Source organism: Podarcis melisellensis (assembly GCF_964234715.1).
Source record: "Podarcis melisellensis genome assembly, chromosome: 12".
NCBI lineage: Eukaryota > Metazoa > Chordata > Lepidosauria > Squamata > Lacertidae > Podarcis > Podarcis melisellensis.
In genome coordinates this window covers 16,608,521-16,631,971 of record NC_138544.1, presented here as the reverse complement: position 1 = coordinate 16,631,971, position 23,451 = coordinate 16,608,521, and the positions used below count along the sequence as shown (strand labels likewise).

The window sequence follows — 23,451 nt, the reverse complement described above, 5'->3', positions numbered from 1 at the left end:
CCACTAATTAAAAAAGACTGGGACATTAAACGAAAACACTTTCAGTATGATTCTATACATGTTTACTCAGAAGTAAGCCCCACTGTTTTCACTAGGGCTTTCTCACAGGGAAGTGGTGTTAGAATTGCAGCTAAGTGTGTATAGGATTGCAGGGTTAGGTCCCAAACCTGAAAGAATTTAAGGCTCCAATCCTGCACATAATCTAAAACTAAGCACCAATGAACTCTTCTTGTAAGTAGATATGAATCTCTGGCAATCATTTGTAGCCGAGTAAGATTGTCTTCCATGAACACGGTCTTAACAGTGAGTCCGTAAGTGACTGTGGAAGCCAATTCTGGATCCACACATCCTTCCACAGTGGGGACATAGGTTTCTGGACAGGAGCTGATCATGGTGAGGGTTTGTCAAACATGCCTTCCTCTTAGCTTGTTTCTCTTTTTCGTCCTGAGTTCGAGTGTCTTCAAAGTCCACCACACCTTTCGTAAAGGCTGTTCTCCAATTGGAGCGCTCACAGGCCAGTGTTTCCCAGTTATCAGTGCTTATAACTACATTTTTGTAGATTTGGCTTGAGAGTGTCTTTAAACCTCGTTTGCTGTCCACCGGTATTTCGTTTTCCATTCTTAAGTTGGGAATAGAGTAGTTGCTTTGTAAGACGATAATCAGGCATCCAAACAACATGACCAGTCCAACGAGATTGATGTTGAAGAATCATTGCTTTGACACTGGTGATCTTTGCTTCTTCCAGTACACTGGCATTAGTTTGCCTGTCTTCCCAAGTGATGTGTAACATTTTTCAGAGACACCGTTGAAGTAATCTTTTGAGGAGTTGGAGATGAAGTTTATAAGTAGTCCATGTTTCACAAGTGTACAGTAAAGTTGGTAGTACAATAGCTTTGTAAACGAGCATTTTGGTTTCCCTGTGAATGTCCCGGTCCTCAAACACTGCACTTCAATTGAGAGAAAGCTGCGCTCACAGAGCTCAGACTATGCTGGATTTCTTATCCCCATTTATATGAATAAGATCGTGCTGTGGTTTCAAATGCAAATATATGTAGCTGTCCATTAATTTTCATTATTGTAATTTACATTATGTCTTTAGAATTGAAGTACTGGTGCCCTGTGGCACAAAATAATGTGATTGCTGTCATGTCTGACTTGGTATACAAGACAGCTCCCTAGGCTCCTATTTTCAGTACCGAAATACAAAAGAAAATAAGGGAGTCATTTTATTATTTTTCATAAAATCAATACTTTATTTAGTCACTAATTTCGGAGCTCTGAATATATGCTTGCAAATTGCACAAAGACACCTATGCTGTAGCTTCTTCAGTACAGAATTCTATTGAATTAGCATTAACTTTTACTTGAAATCTATACTTTGATGACACGGGCAAGTGTGTCTGAGGTGCCGTTACTGGATTGCTCATGCATATAGCATATATACCTCTCAAAGGTTCAGCCAAGGGGTTGTTGTCCTGCATGATTGTCACCTGAAGGACTGTAAATGCTGTTCAGTGCCAAGAGTTATATTAACTTGCTCCAAACTCAGCAATTGCTCAGCTTCACCACTCGCTTCTTCTACAGCAAATGGAGAACTTACATGTTCATTATGATATTCAAAACTGTATCATTTTCTTACCTCGGAACCTCAGGCAAGATGACGACCCTAAAACTTTGAATTCTGGAATTTAAAATGCATTTTTATTCATTAAAGTTCCCCCCTCCTTATTTCTTTCACTTTTTAATCGGGCTAAAATGTGAACCCTAACACCAAAGCAATATACATTTGGAATCTGGCTCTCAAATGAGAAGGGTGTCAAAATCTCATAGCTGAAGATGCCTATAAAAAGCAGAGGAAGTTGTTTCAGTCTATCAGGAAAAAATCAAAACAGGCAGATAATTTTTTATTTTGATTAAGACCAAAAAATAAGTCACAAAATAGCCTGATGAAGAGCTCTGTGAACTCCAAAGCTTGCTCATTATTTTGTGACATTTTGGTTGCTTGCTTCTATGTTATCCTCATGCACTCGTCATCCTCTGCTTCATTGCTAGTTGCTTGATTAATTTGTCAGCCAAATTTTCCTCTTTCCTTCCTCATTAATTGTGTTAGAGGCCAATTGCAGGGTTAGGTCCCAAACCTGAAAGAATTTAAGGCTCCAATCCTGCACAACTGTAGTGCCCAACTAGGTAAGAAGCTATTGCAACTCACAAGTGTCTGCTAAAAGCAAAAGCATGCGCAAAATATGGTCCGAAGCTCAACATAAAAAAAAGGAGAACATGGCCACTGGTCCCATCACCTCCTGGCAAATAGAAGGGGAAGAAATGGAGGCAGTGAGAGATTTTACTTTTTTGGGTTCCATGATCACTGCAGATGGTGACAGCAGTCACAAAATTAAAAGATGCCTGCTTCTTGGGAGAAAGGCAATGACAAACCTAGACAGCATCTTAAAAAGCAGAGACATCACCTTGCCGACAAAGGTCTGCATAGTTAAAGCTATGGTTTTCCCAGTAGTGGTGTATGGAAGTGGGAGCTGGACCATAAAGAAGGCTAATCGCCAAAGAATTGATGCTTTTGAATTATGGTGCTGGAGGAGACTCTTGAGAGTCCCATGGACTGCAAGAAGATCAAACCCATCCATTCTGAAGGAAATCAGCCCCGAGTGCTCACTGGAAGGACAGATCCTGAAGTTGAGGCTCCAATACTTTGGCCACCTCATGAAAAGAGAAGACTCCCTGGAAAAGACCCTGATGTTGGGAAAGATGGAGGGGGAGAAGGAGAAGGGGACGACAGAGGACAAGATGGTTGGACAGTGTTCTCGGAGCTATCATGAGTTTGACCAAACTGCGCGAGGTGGCAGAAGACAGGAGTGCCTGGCATGCTCTGGTCCATGGGGTCACGAAGAGTCGGACACGACTAAACAAGTCAACAACAACAACAACAACAACAAATCTTACCATGTAAGGAAGATACCAAGGTGGAGATAGGGATGAGAAAGAGCTCTTTTGCGACTATCAAGTCTAGCTTGTAACCACAGGGTATGGTTTCACTAGGGGAAGGATGCTGAACGAAATCAAAATGCCTTCTCTCCCACGTTTCTTGCTGTTTGCTAGTTCTGTCTCCCAGAAGCAGTACTGAAATACTTCTGATGGAGTTAGTTGGGGGCTTTTTCTTTTTCTGTGGTTGCTAAACCTGCGTTGTTTAATTCATTCTGTTCCTTAAAATACTCATTCCCTTATTTACTCATAATTTCTTCCTGACAGTCTGTTTACATCTGTTCCTTAAACACTACTGTTTTAGTCTATCTCAGGTTATAATTATTATTCGATCATAATTTGAGTATAATAAAATTTATTAACTTCTCTGTGTCTTTCACACACTCCCTATTGCCAGTTTGTGCTGTAGCATATTGTGTGCATTGCAATTGTGATATATTTTTTTACCTTTTATTCTGTCTCAAGTAATTTTTTAATAATAATAATAGTAATAAATAACATTTTGTCTGTGTCACTGTTTCTGTCACACACTATTGCCTGGTGTTTCATTGTGCTCTCTTCCATTGTTTCTGAGGCATGTACAAGTTGCTGGGTTGTCCAGTGAAACCAGCTCTGGGTTTTTCTTGTGACCTGTTCTCTTCAGTTCTGAAGAACACACTTGGCCAAACCAGTTTTAAACTGAGCTTGTTCTTCCGCTATTCCGTGGACACCTACCACATTTTTGTGAGATTCTATCAGCTGAACAAAATTCCCAGCTTATTGCTTTAGCAGAGAGAGTACAAAGTTTCCTCCTACATGGTAAAATGGATAGCCACACACCCGTCATTTAACAAGATGAAATAAATACCACCCAAGTGCCTGTCTCAATACACTCATTTCTTAAGGCTTAGTCACTTTTCGTGTGTGGTTGCCCTAACTGTTCACCCATAAAAGAAGTTTTTCCTCCAGGGAATGGTAATAACCACAATCCATAGGGGTTTTTTTTGTATGGGCAATCTTCACCATTAAATTAGGTTGCTATCAGATAGCCATAGACTTTCTTTGGATATTATCATGATTGTGGTCACACGTATAATTAGAACAGGGTTTTCCAAACGTGGGTCTCCAGCTGTTGTTGGACTACAACTCCCATAATCCCTAGCTAGCAGAACCAGTGGTCAGGGATGATGGGAACTGTAGTCCAAAAGCAGCTGGAGACCCAAGTTTGGGAAAAACCCAAATTAGAACATGCTTTAGACATGACCTTGAATGGTTTCCATAAACCTCATGGGCCACACCTCTGGCACTGCACATGGTGGCTTAGGCACATCCAAGGTGTCCAATCTCAACAAAACATGGAACAGCTGCTCTCAATGTGCACTTTACTCAGTTTTTAAGGTCATTATCATGGCAGTGCAGTGGTGGCCCCTCAGAATCTTGGGCAAGGAGGATCTGTTTCCTCCTATGTCTGGTTGAATAAGTTTGGTATCAAAGTCAAAGAGACCCACATCTCTTTAAGTGAGACCTTTGATTGAGTGGTAATAAAAGTACATTTAAGGCCAATATTCAAGTGCCTACACATAATTAAGTTTGGTGGAGTTCAATCAGACTTATTAGCCTCAGTATGGTACCAGCTTTATTCAATTTACAGCTGTGATGTTAACATATGAGAGTGCTGGAGGTGAAATAGTTAAACAGGTTACCCAATCAGAACCCAGGGGGGTGGAGTCAGAGGGACTATAAAACCAGCTCTGGGAGGGCTGAAGGGAGGAGTTTGTTGGGAGTTGGGTTGGAGTGGGAGTGAATGGGAATAGAGTCTGTGGGTAGGTTGAGTTAGCGTAGGGAAATAAGCTGAGTCAGGAACAGTTAGGGGCTAGGAAGACAAGTAAATATCTGAGAGGTGGTTTAGTGAGTGAGAGCAGGTAGCAGAAGTTATAGGTCTGGAGAGGCAGCCCATGATTGTAATTGATCGATACCGTTTATGAAACCACACGCTTGTTAAACTGCAATAAAAAACAGAAGTTTACGTTCCAATTTAACCCTGACTGGACTCAGTATTGTACCAGGTAGGGCCTGGGTGGGGGCAGCGAGAAATAAAGTGGTGGCACAGGGATCAATAGACGGTGAAACGTCTGGGGACCCTGTGTGATCGCCACAACAGCATAATCCAATGCATGTACTGGAGTGCAGTTGGACTTACTAGTTTATAATCCTCCTATTCATGCTTTCCTGGGTGTAAACCCTGTTACATGGAGTGGGGTTAATTCTGAGTAGGATTATGCAAAAACTGTGCCTGGAACAGCCTTCCCCCAACCTGGTTCCTCCATATGTTGTTTGTGTACAACCTATTATCCCTGACCATTGGTCATGCTGGCTGTGGCAGATGTGAGTTAAGAGTTGGAAGACGACTTAGAACTATAGTATCTGCATAAACTGTGTTAGTTTTCCCAGCACAATTCTATGCACAATTACTTATAAGTCCCATTGATTTCAATGGCATTACTCCCAGATAAGTATGCATAGGACCAGCTTGAGTACATTGATCATATACTTTACAGCACAATCCTATGTCTACACATAAGTAAGTCCCATTGAATTCCATGGGGCTAACTCCCAGATAAATGAGGTTAGGCTTAATTAGCTTTGGTTGATTACCGGTAATTAGTGGGACATATTTGAATAACTTGTGTGAGGTTGAAGCAAACACCTGTATCTTTTTAAGATGTTTTGACTTTGGTATTTTACGTATTTATTTACATACATGAATGTCAAATATCACAGTACTACCATATGGAATTTTAAAATAGAATAGCCGTTTTTACTATTTTTCTCTAAACATGAGTTTTAGCTTTTACTTATGCTGTTGTAAGTTGTCATAGACTTCCTTCCAGTTCCTCAAAAAGGCATTGTGCTTCTGTTAATATGCAAATTTCATTTATTTAAATTTAATCAGTAAATTGATTAAAAGACAGGTGATTAATCAACTTCAGATCTTTAACTGGTGGACAGCTCTTGTTAGTACAGTTATTAATTCATGTACAGATTGCAAAGTGAACAATTAGTGCTATAAAATCAATTTGTGGTCCAACGTACAAGAAATGATTATTTTCTCTGTGGAACAATATCTCTCGGAAAGGAATATTTTACCATTCCTTCTGTATTGTAAACTAATCCGATACTTTTGCATGCAACTGAAAATCCAACTAAGAATGTAAGAAGAGGAGAGATGCCTTTCAGGAAACAGAATTAAATAGCAAAATGGGCATTTCAGGAAACTTTCCCAAGCCTGGGGATCTAGTGCAGGTGAAGCTGAATAGAGAAGCAGGAAGCCAAGGAAACAGATGTGTTCCTTAAGGTAATCTTAAGGTTTGTGAAGGAAATCATGTCAACCGAGAAGGCAAAACGCCTGTCTTTCCCCCTTCCCTAACGCTGTATGCATGGAACTTCAGCTCAACTTCTACGAGTAGCGTAGCGTTGCCAACTAAGCAGAAAAAAGTAGCTTTAACAGAAGCTTGATGGGCAATAATCAGGTTTTTGTTTACACAGGGAGAATGAATACTTATCGCTCACTACATATATGTTATTTCCATGCTGCTTTAGGTTGGATCTTCCTGGCTGTTGAAACACCTGCATGCTGAACAGGTCTTCTACCACAGAATACTGTTAGAGACATGGCCAAAAGGGCAGGTTCAAAACCTGGCTACCGTTTGTTTTGCAATTGGAACCTACCTTAATCATAGCTGCCCACAGCTCAATTCTCTGGAAGTCTCCTTGCAAGTAAGTCCCACTTGAGTTCTCTATGGTTTTCTCCCAGGTAAGGCGATAATGAGGATTTAAGCTTCAGTGCTGAACCCCAGACAGGGACGTGGTGGCGCTGTGGGTTAAACCACAGAGCCTAGGACTTGCCGATCAGAAGGTTGGCGGTTCGAATCCCCACGATGGGGTGAGCTCCCATTGCTCAGTCCCTGCTCCTGCCAACCTAGCAGTTCAAAAGCACGTCAAAGTGCAAGTAGATAAATAGGTACCACTCTGGCGGGAAGGTAAATGGCATTTCCGTGCGCTGCTCTGGTTTGCCAGAAGCGGCTTAGTCATGCTGGCCACATGACCTGGAAGCTGTACGCTGGCTCCCTTGGCCAGTAAAAGAAGATGAGCGCCGCAACCCCAGAGTTGGTCACGACTGGACCTAATGGTCAGGGGTCCCTTTACCTTTACTGAACCCCAGGGTTGTTTGCGACTGGACTTAACTGTCAGGGATCCTTTACCTTTATCAAACAGGGATTTGAACCTGGATTTCAACATCCACCTCTAAATCTAACACTGCAGCAGCTTCTGAACCACAAAGAGTGTAAGCTGCATTCAGTTCTGGGACACCGTGCACCATTTTTATTGGTGCGTTTTGGAGCCATAGTATGTTTTCTGGAATTTGCCGCAACCCAGGCTTTAAAGTAGATCCAACACTGCAGGGCCTAGCAATATTAATTTGGGTGGCAATACATCAGTAGGAGATACCCCTTCATTTACTTGCGCAGGCAGGTGTACAATCATGGACAAGTTTCCCATCAACCATGTCCCAGGGGCCCTTGGTGCAGCTTATTTTAGGTGTGTCAGCAAACTTCAGGATTGCAGAATCAACATTGTCTCTACAGATCTAGCAACAAGAGCCAGGTGCAAAAAAAAAAAACCCACCCCAATAGATTGAAAATTACAGAATCTCCAATCCAGGGATTGGTTCTCAGCTCCAGAACTGAACAGAGCTCACGGTTTTTCCACACAAAAATTCACCCCAAGCTTTCTCCATTTCAGCAATATCATTTAAGGTCCAGTGGGGGAGACGTTGCTACCATTGTTAAACAGTTGAAATTATTGCTGATCTATTGCAAACCAGACCCAGAGCTATGTTTCAGGTCAATCTGACTCTTTTTAGTTTGTAGATACTTTAATGCTAGCCCTTGAACCTGGGACTTCTCCCTATTATCTCCCCTCTCTACTTTTCTGGTAATGATAGCTAAGTTTGCAGCTGGACCTTGCAAAGCTTAATTAAGTTGCAAAGGAAGAACAAGGTATATTGAAGGAAGCTCAACTGTTCTTGCAAACTAAATTTCCAGTGAGAAACTTGACTGCAAGAGTGAGAACTTTATGGCACTTAGTAGCAAATGTTTTCTATGCAGGCACCTTCTGGAGCCACCCTGTCTGATGAAACAGACAGAAAGAAGAGTGAGATACAAAAAAATCCTGTTCAGGAAGGGACAATTAACACTCTTGCTGTTTATATATCCACACCCACCCGCCCCTGGTACAGTGGTCCCTCGGGTTAAGAACTTAATTCTTTCTGGAGGTCTGTTCTTAACCTGAAACTGTTCTTAACCTGAAGCAGCACTTTAGCTAATGGGGCCTCCTGCTGCCGCTGCGCTGCCGGAGCAAGATTTCTGTTCTCATCCTGAAGCAAAGTTCTTAACCCGAGGTACTATTTCTGGGTTAGCGGAGTCTGTAACCTGAAGCGTATGTAACCTGAGGTACCACTGTAGTATTATAAATATACTACAATATGACCGTCTCTACTTGATCCAAGTTGTGACTGCGGCAAACCCGGAAGTAAATACCGGGTTTGCTGCGATTTGCGCACACACAGAAGCAGCTTCTGCCGTTTGTGCACATGCAGAAGCGGTTGCCACCGTCTGCACATGCACAGAAGCGTGCTGCCACCGAATATGCCTGCGCACGACGGCACTTTTACCAGCGACCAGGATCGACTTGCGGACGGACCTCCAGAACTTATTACGTCCATAAGTAGAGGTTCCACTGTAGCTAATATGGGGTGCTCAATGCTTTTGGGCTCGGGGGCACATTTGAAAATATGTCACAAGCACCACAAAATACCCATTTCACAGAAAGAAAGATGGTGATGCTCAGAAATACCCCTGGCTCAAAAAAAAGGCAGAAACACCCACACCACTTAATACAAAGCACTGATTAAAGAAAGCTGGTGACATTTGCAAAGCAACACCCCTCAATTTGTTCTTTTTTTTTTAAATGGTAAAAGCAAATGGTAAATGTCAAGATGGTTATCTGAGGGCACTGTGATGTCTGAGTCTTAAGGACTGACCCTTAAGATGTAATCATCATAGAAGGATCACATCGGTCCTGAGTGTCTCTGTGGTTTTGCACTATGACAGGGTTCAATCTACATTACGTGGTTTATGGCTTTTAATTCAGACATGGTTTTTGAAGCATGTTGTTTTTAAAGACAAGAGACTTGTAGAATATTATTGGAAAGTTTAGGGAAGTTTGTAATGTTGGATGTTTTATTGTGTTTTTAATATTCTGTTGGGAGCCACCCAGAGTGGCTGGGGAAACCCAGCCAGATGGTAGGGGTATTATTAATAATAATAATAATATTACTGGTTCTGCATGTAAAGTAACCCTGCTTGAATTTTGGTCGCTATGAATTTATCAGATCTTTATATTTGGAAAAGGCAGCCTGGAAGCCTAATTGTAATGAATGAATGAAAGGTGGTGTGCAAAATCCATCATATGTGCAGCTATTGGGCTAGCTGGAGCACCTGCTCATCATGATTGATAGCCAATGTTAGTCATATTCGGAGTAGGGTCTGCTCAACTTCCGAAAAGTTCAGGAATCAAGGCGCAGCTTCCGATTGGTTCCCAATTGCGCAGGTGCACTGGAAACAATAGCGGAAGCCGCACCAGACATTTGGCTTCCCAAAAAATGTTCGAAAACTGGAACACTCGCTTCCGGTTTTCGATCGTTCGAGAGCCAGAATGTTTGACTCCCAAGGCATTCAGGAGTCGAGGTACGACTGTATTAGTGCCATTTAGGCTAGAGAAGCATACTATTCAACACCATCAATGAGGTACCTCTGCATTTTTAGCTTCCTAATCTTGGAGTCTCCAGCTGGAGGAATTAAATATCAGGATGAGTAAATATAATTAAAGATGGAGATTGTTTCCCACAGGCCCAGTCCTCGCCTGTAAAATTTAATGCATATACTAGGGGAAAAGGGGGCATAATCTCTCCAGTTTCGTTGTGTTACTCATTTTCTGTGGGGAAGGGGTAGCAAATAAATGTGGTAGACAGTAATGCAGGCTGAAATTAATACAGTGGTACCTCGGGTTAAGTACTTAATTCGTTCCAGAGGTCCGTTCTTAACCTGAAACTGTTCTTAACCTGAAGCACCACTTTAGCTAATGGGGCCTCCTGCTGCTGTGCCACCGGAGCACGATTTCTGTTCTCATCCTGAAGCAAAGTTCTTAACCTGCAGCACTATTTCTGGGTTAGCGGAGTCTGTAACCTGAAACGTATGTAACCTGAGGTACCACTGTACATACATATGAGAATTGGGGAAAAGGGCACTAATTTTTTCAGCTTAATGTGTTTCCCTCCCAAACCAGTTTCAATCCAAATTAAGGAAAAGAACAAACTAGCTGCATTTTCAACGGGCAATGTGTGTACACAGTGAGATGCTGCGCTGGCTAATCCCTGTAACAACCAACCTGCTGCAAAGCTGCAGCTACAGAGTATGCTTGAAAAACTGGCACCTTTAGCAGACAGTTAAGGCCCACCCACAGATACTTCCTATTAATGCTGTTGTTTTTTAGTCTGAAGCCTGTCTTTGGCAACTAATGGAATTTTGCAACTCATTTCTACAAGGCCAAGATTTTTCTTCTGTACAGTATGAGGGCTGGTCTTCCTGGCTTGCTGTCACTCTCCTCTTATTTTAAATTACTTCCCTTTGTGCTATTTGTGGATTCTCACTGCACCCCCCCACCCCCCACCCCAGGGATGACTGTTAGTCCTTAGTCAGCAGGTTATTTTATTTAATGCCATTAGTTTTTCTGGGCTTTCAAGAATCAGTAGTCCAGGAGAATGTGCGTTATTCGTTTGTTTGTCTGTTTGTCTCTCCCTTTTGGCCAGAAAGCCATGCGGGGAATAATTTTTATTTAAATCTCACCCCCTCCCAAAACCCATTTACAGTGGAATTAAGGGTGGTAGATTAAGAAGTGGAAAGAGCTCCCTTAAACAGTGTTCATGAAAGGGAATTTCAACAGGCATAGTTTGCATGACAATGCACTTTCTTGGTTACCTGAGAGTAGACCCCACTGACTTCAAAGAGTCTTACTTATGAGTAAGCATGCATAGGTTTGAATTGTTGATGTATCAACTCCCACTCTTTCTCTTGTGCAAACTGATGTGTTTTCTTTAGAAGTAAAATTCACTTGGTTCAACTGGAGTTACTCCTAAGTAAAGGACCCCTGAATAGTCTGGTCAAGGCCACTATGGGGTTGCAGCGCTCATCTCGCTTTCAGGCTGAGGGAGCCAGTGTTTGTCCACAGACAGGTTTCTGGGTCATGTGGCCAGCATGACTAAACTACTTCTGGTGCAATGGAACACTGTGACAGAGTGCACGGAAACACCGTTTACCTTCCCGCTGCAGCGGCACCTATTTATCTACTTGCACTGGTGTGCTTTCAAACTGCTAGGTTGGCAGGAGGTGGGACAGAGCAACGGGAACTCACCCCATCGCGGAGATTTGAACCACTGACCTTCTGATCGGCAAGCCCAAGAGGCTCAGTGGTTTAGACCACAGTGTCACCTTGACCACCTAGCCCAGTATTATCTCATTGGTAGCAGATCTGAAGGTAGAGGATTTTCCTGCTACTTGGGAGCATTTAAACCAGGGTTGTGGAACCTGCGGCTCGTGGGATGCATGTGTCCCTCAACTTGAATTCAACGAAGAGAGGCAAGGAAGAAGAAAAAGGATGGCAGAGAGAGAGAGAGAGAGAGAGAGAGAGAGAGAGAGAGAGAGAGAGAGAGAGAGAGAGAGAGAGAGAGAGAGAGATGGTATAGGTCCCTCTTCCACTTTTGGCTCTGGCCTCTTCCACTCTTGCTCCAGTCCTCCCTGCTGACCCTGACAAAGTATGCCTGAAGGAACATTAGTTTGGGCAGAAATAAAGGCTCCTCACCCCTACTTTGAGATTGAATCTGAGATTTCATCCAAGCAAGTCTTGGGCTCTGTCATGAACTGCAACATCTATTTCAATTTTTGTTTTCTTAAGTTGTTTCTCCAGAGTGAAACATCAGTTGCCTCCCAGTCTTGGAGGATAACATCAGTCTTGTCCGGACTCGCTATTTCAATGGAAGGTCATTGCAGTTAGTTACATAAAAGACTATTATCTTCCAGTTTAGCCATATGTAAACACTGGGCTCTCAGAAATATGCAAGACAAATCCATCTCACTCCTGTACGTGTGTGATGATGGGAATTGTAGTCAAGGATCAACTGGAGGGCACTATCTTGGCTACCCCAACATAGACTAGTGCCACAAAAGGCAGTTCTATTTGATTAATTTTCATGAGTTTCTGCTTCCAATTTGTATATTTTTGGCACTGGAAAAACTGAACTCAGCTCTCCTTCCTTCTGAGTTGATGGGGCCTTATCTTAGTATGGACTTTAGTTTACCTGTGTTTTTCTGTTTTTCAAAATTTATCCTTCCATACTTCTTTTGCTGTAAATAGAATAATCTTTTGATCCTTATAAATGTCTCGTTTGGGATCCCTGGGCAAGAGAAACACTTTTTTATGATCAAAGGAGGAGTGGATTCCCTTATCATTCAGTGTTCTTTTGTGAAAGACAAAGCAAAGAGATAAAAACAGCAAATATTAACAGTGGAGTGTTGGAAGGAGTATCTTCCAGTCAGCATTGACTGGTTGTCTCAATCAAATGGTTAAAATGCAGCCCACTGCTGGCTATTTAAACAAATAAGGGCTCCAATCCTATACCAAGTTGAAGTTGGGCATCAAATAAATGGGGGCTGCAATTACTCACCTGAAAGTTAGCCCTATTTAACTCAGTGGGGCTTACTTCTGAGTAGACATATATAGGATTGCACTGTAAATTATTGCATTTTGCATATGGGCAATTGGTATTGCCTACTTGAAGGAGATTTACTTGGATGCTCCATTTAAATCCATTTAACATGTTTAGGGTCGAGGGTTTTAATCTGCTAGTGGTATGCAAGTACTTCTTGCCCATTGTAGAGCTTTCAGAATAGAGCCGAATGCAACTGACAACTTGGTGCTGATTGCAACTAGCATCCCAAGACAGAGGATGGGATATGCATATCCAGGGCTGGATTTAGGTTTGATGAGCCCTAAGTTACTGAAGGTAATGGGGCCCTTTATATGTCCAGCTGTCCTTTGTCAACAACAAATTGTCGCTGCTTTTTGTGTTGAACATATGCTATATGGTCATTTATGGACCTAATAGGTATCTAAATCCATTTGCACATACAGTGGTATCTCGGGATGTGAACGGGATCCGTTCCGGAGCCCTGTTCGCATCCTGAACAGAACGTAAGGTGCGACAGCGCATCTGCGCGTGCACGGGTTGTGTTTCGCCGCTTCAGCGCATGCGTGTGACGTCATTTTGACCATTGTGCATGCGCAAAAGGCGAAACGCGGAAGTAACGTGCTCCGTTACTTCCGGGTCGCCACGGAGCACAACCCGAAAGCGCTCAACCTGAAGCGTATTTATCCTGAAGTATGACTGTATTGCCATGCAGCCAGTCCGTGCAGAATGTAGGCACCCTATATATAGAAATGAGCAAACTAGTGATATTTTAGGGAGCAGGCTAGCAGGCGGGGCCCATTACTTACATCATAGGAGCCTACACAACACAAAACACTGTTGCTGTATGTAGGTTTTATTTTATTTGTTTTTTATCTTATATTTTGGAAATGTACCTCCAGGTTTTTTTGTTCCTTTAATTTTTTGGGAGGCCCCAAGAGAGTGGGGCCCTAAGCTATAGCTTGTTTAGCTTATATGTAAATCTGGCACTGTGCATAGCTATCCCCTTGCTATCTTGCTATCCCCTGCATAGCAAGATTAAGTGGAAAGGCAAGTCCTCAAAACAATCTGCAGTGCAAATGGAGATCATATCAGATGTTATTAACTTTGACAGAATGGCTTTTTATGCTGTCCAGAGAGGAGGCAATGGCTTGCATCCAAAAGTGTAGTCTCATTGTATGTAATAAATGGTAATGAATTACCAGTAGGTAGAGCATGAGACTCTTAAATCTTAAGGTCATGAGTTCAAGCCCCATGTTGAGCAAAAGATTCCTGCATCGCAGGGGTTAGAGTGGATGACCCTCGTGGTCTCTACCAGCTCTACAGTTCTATGATTCTACAATTACAGCCATACCTCAGAAGTTGAACGGAATTCGTTCCAGAAGTCCATTCGACTTCCAAAACATTGGGAAACCAAGGCGCGAAAGCTATGCTGGATGTCCAGGTTCCAAAGAATGTTTGCAAACCAGAACACTCACTTCTGGGTTTGCAGTGTTTGGGAGCCAAAACGTTCGACTCGTAAGGCATTCGGGATCCATGGTACGACTGTACTAACTTGCCCTATTATAAAGCACCCGACTTCTTCCAAAGAATCCTGGGAACTGTAGTTTGTTCAGAATTGTAGTTCTGTGAGGAGTAAACTACAGCTCCCATGATTCTTTGGGGGAAGTCATGTGCTTTAAATACATGGTGTAGATCTGACATTAGTCTGGATTCAACCCTATAAATCTGAACTCTACTTTTTGGATTATTCTAGTTTTGTAGTTGGTTTCTCATGACAATAAATCCACCCAGTTAACAACGGTACGCCGTTGGCATGGTAGTGCAGTTTAAATTGCCAACAATCTTACCTTTTGGGCATATGCTAAAACTTTGTTGTTCACTGAAACATTTTCAGATTAGTGATATTGGGCACATATTTTAGTGGTCAATGTGTAGCTGTAGAAATGTATTTTAGGCTATTTTTATGTTGTTTTGCTTTGTATTCCATGCCTTTTATTATTTTATTCACTTTAAAATATTAAGTGGTGTATCAATAGTTTAAATAAAATATTAATAAACATATGGAACTTTGAACTCCCCTCACTAAAATAAGTTTCCTCTCTCAATCCTAGCACACATTCCTATACAAATACATCTAATAGGTTTAGTTCTTGGGTAATCATAAGCTAATGCAAACATTTAGTCACTACAGCCAGACAGCAAACAATCACGAAAGCTTCACCACTTCAAACATCTGTATGTAATTCGACACAACAGCTGGAGATTGCAACAGTATAATAGAACTACTTAGAATTTACATCATTTCCATTCCTACTGTTTAAGAATTCTGTGTAAAGCAGAAGCTTGTACTTTCAGCTTTCCTGCTAATCTTCTGACAGTGGCAAAAGCAGAGATTGCACTGTGCTTGAAAAGGAAATCTTATCTCATTATCCTCCCCACACCAAAAAAATGTGGGACATTGAAGTGATGCCTGGATTTTCTAGATAAAAACAGAGTTTCTGTAGACAGAGCTTAAGCCTTAGAGCTTCTAATTGTTGGAATCCCTCAGAGTGGTACAAGAGAGATAAAGATATGAAAATCACACTCAACAAAATCTGCAGCTTTTACCACCATAAGTTGGTCCATTTAAAACTTGTTCACTTTGTACTGGAAAACACAGAGGTAGGCTTTAATGGAAGGAGATATATTTAGAGGCTGGGACATTGTTCTCTAGATAAGTGGGTTGAGAGGGATATTGTCAGATAATACTTGTGAGCAATTGGGCAGTTTTTAAACCTTTCCCCGACATTAGATTTACTGCTAACTGTGATTAGAATGGCCACTTAATGCATCCTCAAAAAAAGAAAAGAAAAGAAGGAATGCATCAGGGGAAAAACAGGGAGAAAGAACCTAAAAGAGGATGAAAGGGGCCACGGATTTGCATACAGTTTGCTTCTGCTAATTTATATGTGTAGATGCAGATTTAGAAACAATTACAGTAATTTAAAGAGCAATTATGGTGCTGGAGGAGACTCTTGAGAGTCCCGTGGACTGCAAGAAGATCAAACCAATCCATTCTTAAGGAAATCAGCCCTGAGTGCTCACTGGAAGGACAGATCCTGAAGCTGAGGCTCCAGTACTTTGGCCACCTCATGAGAAGAGAAGACTCCCTGGAAAAGACCCTGATGTTGGGAAAGATGGAGGGCACAAGGAGAAGGGGACAACAGAGGACGAGATGGTTGGATAGTGTTCTCGAAGCTACCAGCATGAGATTGACCAAACTGTGGGAGGCAGTGGAAGACAGGAGTGCCTGGCGTGCTCTGGTCCATGGGGTCACGAAGAGTCGGACATAACTAAACGACTAAACAACAACAACAAAGAGCAATAAACTGCGTCTCAAGACAATGGGGAAGACTATGATGAGGTGACCAGGTATGTGCCTGCAGACCCTCATTTATTTTTTTACATTTATAAATTTATTTCCTCCAAGGAGCTCAAGGTGGCGTACATGGTGTGGTTCTCTCCCCCCCCCCCATTTAACCCCAAAACAACAAGATAGGTTAGGCTAAGAGACAGTGACTACCCAGTGAGCTTCATGGTTGATTGGGGATTTGAATCCTGGGCTCCCATGTCCTGGTCCAACTCTCTAACCACTACACCACACTGGCTTACTATTTCTTCATATCAGACTTGGCCTGGACTGCTCTGTGGAAACAAGGCTCCTTCAGGAAGAAGTTTTCCTCTGCAAAGTGGGGCATGCACATGGCCAAACATAATTTGAACAGGATGGTTCTCTTTTCCTTGTCAACATTTACTATGATTTGTTTTCTGGTTCCGTGGTTATCTGGGCGCATGTTGTTGACTTGAAGCAAATTTAGAAGGACATTCCACTTTATTCGGTAAAACTTTATTTTGCCTAACAGTGCAATGATTCCATGGACTATGAAGTCCCAATTAAGGCTGTTTACACAATCCTATTTACTCTGCATCTACTGTGCTCCCATAACTGGTTTGGGAAGCAATGTACACACAGTGTCAGCCACAGTCCATATCTATCCTGTATCTCTCTTAATTTCTTAAGAAATACAGTGGTACCTTGGTTCTCAAACTTAATCCATTCCGGGAGTCCATTCGACTAGGCAATCTTGCATTTGCAAATCTGCATCTAACAAGAGCTACAAAAAACACCTGGTGTGATAAAATTGTCTGGTTCCTGAACTTAGGACTCCGAACAACTACCCTCCTCCCTATTTTGCTTTATTTTAAAGTAAGGTCAAACTGGAAAGGTTAATTTGGGGGTATTTTAAAGACTCACAAGTCAAAGGGTGAATGGAAAGGACTTGCTTTATACAATCTAAGGATTCCCTACATCAAATTAAGGCTCATATAGAAGATCTATGAATAGCTGAAGCCAGTTTGGATTGAGCTTCATTGCCAACAGCTGACAACAACTAATTTGAACCCTCTCCTTCCCCTTATTTCCTTTGCTAAACAAGCATTTGGATGGAGGAATCCTCCAAGCTGCATTCACAGCTCCCCATTTAATCCTACAAGGAGGCTGACATGCAAATAGATAACTTGGGAGATATCAGTCCTTGAAATTTGCATGTGCTAATGGGAACCCCAGGGCTTAATCTGAGCTCAGCAGGGCCCCAGGAATCTCTTTCCCTCAATATTATTTTATTTGTCTGTCATCTAAATACCTGGGCAAAGAGAAAGAACCTGGCCACAGACCAAAAAGTTTGCAATCTTGTAATGTTGATGCAGGATGTGGATTTTTGAAGGGGGGTATTCAAAGCACAGAAAAGACCCTTCCCTTTTTGAATAAATTATGTAGTTCAGCTAAAACAGGGTACCTGGTGAATACCTGGTTCAGACCTGGAATATGTAAAGTATTCTTTAAAAAATAAACAAAAAAAGGTGAGAGCGCCTCTGCTCATATGCAAGGTGTGTTTTGTTCACCAACAAGTAATGACATCAACTCGCAAATATCTGGTATTATGAGGAAAGCAACCTCACAGTATAAACAATATCCACGGCACTTTAAATATATTATGGAAGCTCATCAGTTAATTCTGTGAGCCCCAGATACTTAGATTGCCCTGGATCACTGCTATATTTTATTTTTGAAGATTTGTACTGCTATTTTAATGTTTTTAAAATTTGTAACTTACGGTGTCCTTGGAATGCTGTATGAAAGGTGGTAAATTGAATACCTAAGTAAATAAATAATTGCTGTATATCAGTGGGTGAATTTTAAGAACAGCCAAATGGGCAAAACATTTGTTTGCAACAAACAGAGGCATCCTGTTATCAGTGTTCTCCATCAAGATTCTTTTACTGCAATTAGCTACAGAGGTCGTTTTCAAAAAAAGACTTCGAAATCATTTTAAATGTAATGAATGATGAAGGGCAATGGAGTTTTCTGAAAAGATAAATATTCACGAAAATGTTAGTTTCAGAAAGGGGTCTGCTAATAGGAGGAGTTATTTTTGCCTTCAGAAACATAATTATGTGCTTTGCTTTGTTATTTTGTTTTAAACAAAATTATTCCCCTCCTTTCTGTACATACATCCAGTCAATGCAGTAGGTGATTAGGTACAGCAAATAATCAGACCATTTGAAGATTAAGAAATATAACAGATTCTAAGAGTTCACGGTCATCCAGTAAACATTTTAGTTACAAAATGGGGGGGGGGAGGATTGAATCTAGATTAAGGTAGGTTTTGGCTCCACCGAAATCAATGGGACCAGAATATTGGAGCAGAATGATTCTAAATCTTCCTACATTTAATTGGAACATGCTGCACAATTGTCTTGATCTCCTTTGTAAAATTATGATACTTTGGTTGAATGCAGCCTCTGGACTTTATCCAATGTTTATTCATACTCGGGGGAGTGGAGGAACCTATCGAAATGAATGAATGTGATGAAGTTAGGTCCATTAATTTCAATAGGTCCATTAATTTCAATGGGTCTACTCTGAGTAAAGTTTGCTAGCTACCACCCTAAGGATGCAATCCTAGCTCCTGGCTGGTAGCGATGGGGCTTGATAAAGTGGTGATCAGTGTGCAAGCCAACCAGGACAGTAAGACAGGGAGACTCAGGAAAACAAAATACTCCTTTGCTGTGCAAGCTCCCGGGCTGGTGCAGCAAAGAGGCTTGGATCAGTCCCATTGTTTTGAGGTGGCAGCAGTGTCCACATGTGTTGACCAGCTACTATGCCAAGCCCCCAGACATCACATTTTGGGAGGTTTTGCCATCTACCACCACTGGGGATTGCCCCGGTAGTAGCTCCTGGCTGGCCATCATTTTGGCAGGCACATTCAGTGCTCCTTGCCTGTGGGGACTTCACTGACACCTCTGGAGCTCCCCAGCTGATGGATCCTGGCAGGAAAGGCTGGAGGGACACCTCTGCTTCATCCACACCTCCTCTAGCATGACACACATGAGGGTTTGGATTGCTCCGTGCGTCTCCAGAAGCAGCTTATGTCATCCTGTCTCGACTCGGGAATTGCTCTGACAAGATGCTTGGCTTCATTTCATGCTCAATGAAATCATGCTCAAGCGATGTCAACTTGAATAAAATATTGGGGGAGGGGCCACAGGTAAGCCCCGTCCAGCATAATCGGTCACAAGATGTGGCACATGCACCATTTGGATGGCAATGCCCATCAGCTTTGGGGGTCCCCTTCAAATATTTTACTGCGGGGCCGAAAGAACATAGGAGTTGGCTCCTATGATGGGACCAGTTAGTTAGCATCATATAATTGCAGTTGGAAGGGACACCAAGGCTCATCTAGTCCAACCCCCTGCAATGCAGGACTCTTTTGCCCAACATGGAGCTTGAACCCATGACCCTGAGATCTCGTGCTCTACTGACTGAGCTATCCAGTCATCTTATTTGGGTTTATGTGATTATCTTTTTATGGGTCCAACCAAAAGTATATTATTTTTATAGGGGCGTGCTAACAACAACAACAACAACAACAACAACAACAATAATAGATGTTATAAAGTGAGGGAAGGGGAAGGAAGACATTAACTTCTACATTTGCTTCCCAATTCTGTAGCTTGTGAGAAGCCAATAGGAATATGTATGGGTAAAAAATGTATAAGACAAGTACAAATACCTGCTGGAAATGTAAGGAAAAAGAAGGTACCTTTTATCATATGCAGTGGTTGTGTAAGATAATAAAAGCATTCTGGGAAATGATATATAATGAATTGAAAAAAATATAATGTTTAAAATAACCTTTATAAAACCAGAAGCTTTTTTATTAGGAATTGTGGGTTCCGATATCCTAAAGGAGCAGAAAAGACTTCTTATATATGTGACAACAGCCGCATGGATGCTACTAGCCTAGAGATGGAAAGAAGACAAAGTCCCTACGAGAGAGGAATGGGAAACTAATCTGATGGACTACTCCGAAATGGCCTGAAAACTCAGGAACCAAGAAGACAAAAGCTTTGATAAAGAATGGGGAAAATTATAATTTATTTAGGAGATCACTGTAAGCAGATGGAAACCTAGTAATGTAGCAAATATTATTGACAGAATGGAGAGGTACAAAATATGGATTATGAAATAATATGCAGCTTAGAACGTTGACAATAGGACCCATGGAGGGGAGGGTGGGAAGTTTGGAGATTCAGAGAAATCTCTAAATGGATATGTATTTGGTATTGTTATAACTCTACACTTGTAAAATCAAATAAAAATAATTTCCGAAAAACAAAAAAAGGATTATGTAGGGGTCACAGTAATGCACTCAGCCTCATGAGGATCAAAGGTGCACCATAACACGGTTCTTTTTAAAGGGAACTATAAACTATACCTACGAGGCTCAGGGATGCGGGTGGCGCTGTGGTCTAAACCACTGAGCCTAGGGCTTGCCGATCAGAAGGTCGGCGGTTCGAATCCCCTCGACGAGGTGAGCTCCCATTGCTCGGTCCCTGCTCCTGCCAACCTAGCAGTTCGAAAGCATGTCAAAGTGCAAGTAGATAAATAGGTACCACTCCGGTGGGAAGGTAAATGGCATTTCCGTGCACTGCTCTGGTTCACCAGAAGCGGCTTAGTCATGCTGGCCACATGACCCGGAAAAACTGCAGACAAAACGCCGGCTCCCTCGGCCAGTAAAGCGAGATGAGAGGCTGCAACCCCAGAGTCGTCCCTGACTGGACCTAACGGTCAGGAGTCCCTTTACCTTTATACTTATGAGGAAGATCTTTTTTCATGTACAGTGGTACCTCCAATTACAAATGCCTCAGGTTGCAAACGTTTCAGGTTACAAACTCTGCTAACCTGGAAGGGTTCCCTCGAGTTGAGAACTTTGCTCCAGGATGAGAAAAGAAATTGTGTGCCGCCGGCGGAGCGGCAGCAAGAGACCCCATTAGCAAAAGCACGCCTCTAGTTAAGAACAGTTTCAGGTTAAGAACGGACCTCCAGAAGGAATTAAGTTTGTGGATGCCTAGATGTATTAGCACCCACTGGGGTCCTTAGCACAGCATTCCCTTTCAGCGTTGTTTCTGTAGAACAACACTGGCCTCCTGTGGCTGGAAGTTTTAATCACACAAGCGTTCCCCCATGACACAAGTTGTATAAAGAGTTTCAGTTTGTAAATAATGGGGCAGGATGGAAGCAAAGAGTAAATGAAATAACAAAAAATAGAGCTAACCCCACGTGTTCTGCCCTACAATGAGGCAGGGTGCGCAGCCTTCTTCAAATCTTGCAGATTTTGGGGTAACAATGTGTGGAGCACGATACTCTTAATCTCAGGTTTGTGGGTTTGAGCTCCACGTTCAGCAACATTTGGAGAACTATGGATTCCCCATCCATGCTAAAGGAGGAGCTCAACAAGCTTAATAGGTAAAATAACTGAGCAAAAGAAAGTGGGGCATTGAATATTTCCAGCTTCTACAGTTGCACAAGCTGTAGCCTCCTCTCTAGAGTTTGGAGTATTGGGTTAATGCATTTTTTGTTGTATGAGAACAGTATGGGATCCAGAGAACCACAAGTCACATTGAATTCATGCTTCCTTTAAGCTGATTTAGGACATGCAGAAATGTTGGGTGGAATCTAATGTTAGTCATACTCTGAGTACACCCATTGAAATAATCTGATTATCAGCCAGCTGGATTAACGCCCCTTCTTTAGAAGCAAATTTTTGCCCAGGAAAGGTACATTAAGAAAAAGATAACCACGGCCTCCACTAGCAATAAATGTATTTCCACTATGAGTAGTGGGGAAATGAACTTCTGCTCTACTTGTAGTAGCCTGGAGGGACAAAAAGTAGCCAAGTCCTGCAATTTAAAAGTTAATGGATAATCTTGTAAAATAATCTAGTAAACTTTATTATGCATGTCTGAATTCTATTAATAGAGTTTGAGGTAGGTGTGTGTGTGTGTGCGGGAATCATATTTACTTTGGCAAGGTAGCCAGGCGCAGTAGGGGGTTTTAGAATGAAAGATTTTGCAATGCTTTTCTTTTTCAGGGACAGAAGGAAAATAAGCAAATATATACAGTATATAAATAAATAAACAGAGGGAGGAAACACTCACTTTGGATGTAGCTCAGCAATGTTATTTTCTGTGGGGGGGGGGGACATGAGGCAGGGGTGGCAACTTGAGTAAAATATTAAGGGGGCCCAGGTAAACCCCGCTCCTCATAATTGATCACATGACACAGCACACATGCATCATTTGAATGGAACACCCATCAGAAAATTTATTGTGGGGGCTAAAGCCCCCGCAGCCGCTAAAAGTTGGCTCCTATAACATGAGACCACATTTGTTGCAAAATTTACTGTTTACCATGCATTCTTGTGCATGGAATACTTGGGAGTAAGTTCCAATGAGTTCAGTGGGACTCCCAAGTACATGTGTGTCTCTGTATGTGATGATTTTGAATAATATCAGCACCTCTTTTGAATGGCAGGGTCAAGAAAAGAAACTCCCTCCTTCTCCCAATGGATCTCTCACTTTGTTTCTATTTCTGGAGTCATTGATCATTTTATATCCCTCCCCCCACTCCATTCCCCCCCCCCCAATCCACTTACTCTTCCACAGCCTCTCAACCATGAATTCTCACATGATAAAAGATTCAACAAAGAAGCTCAAGTCATATTTTAAAAAGAGCTACTTAGTTATTAATGCAAGAAAATTGTATGAGATAATGGCACTGAGGTATCTGAAGCACACTGTTATATCTGCTACAAAAACGAATTGCAGTTTACAATTTGCCTGTAAAAAGGGGGTGAAACTGAACGCCAACGCTTTAATTTCAAGATCTATTCCAACTTATTCTAAACAAAGCAAACATATAAGAGAAGAACATTTATGGAGCAATTATTTCTCCCATAATTATTCCCAACAATCTGAAGTGACCTACCAGTCCTTCCTGTCACGATGAACAGATTTCTTCCCCTATAATCTTACGCATGCCATTCAGTGAGAACTTACAGAGTTCCATGGTAGTTTCCCAGCAGCCTTCTGTGGAGACATGATTAGGATTATGTTGTTAATTACTAACATAATTAACTTTTATAGTCATTTTAGGGAGCCATCCTATGCACAAGAAGCTGGCATAAAGCAAGCCGGTGTAAATTAAGTCAGCGTAAAGTACACCAGATCCA

The 23,451-nt window shown here is 41.9% G+C and overlaps 1 long non-coding RNA gene across 1 annotated transcript; it reads right to left on the bottom strand.

Annotated features, from left to right (window-relative positions):
* Nucleotides 1-23,451, bottom strand: LOC309353862. The gene is made up of 3 exons (XR_014162088.1): nucleotides 23,208-23,451; nucleotides 1,445-1,578; nucleotides 1-1,183 (listed from the first exon to the last, which is right to left on the bottom strand). It is a non-coding gene; the product is annotated as an uncharacterized lncRNA (long non-coding RNA).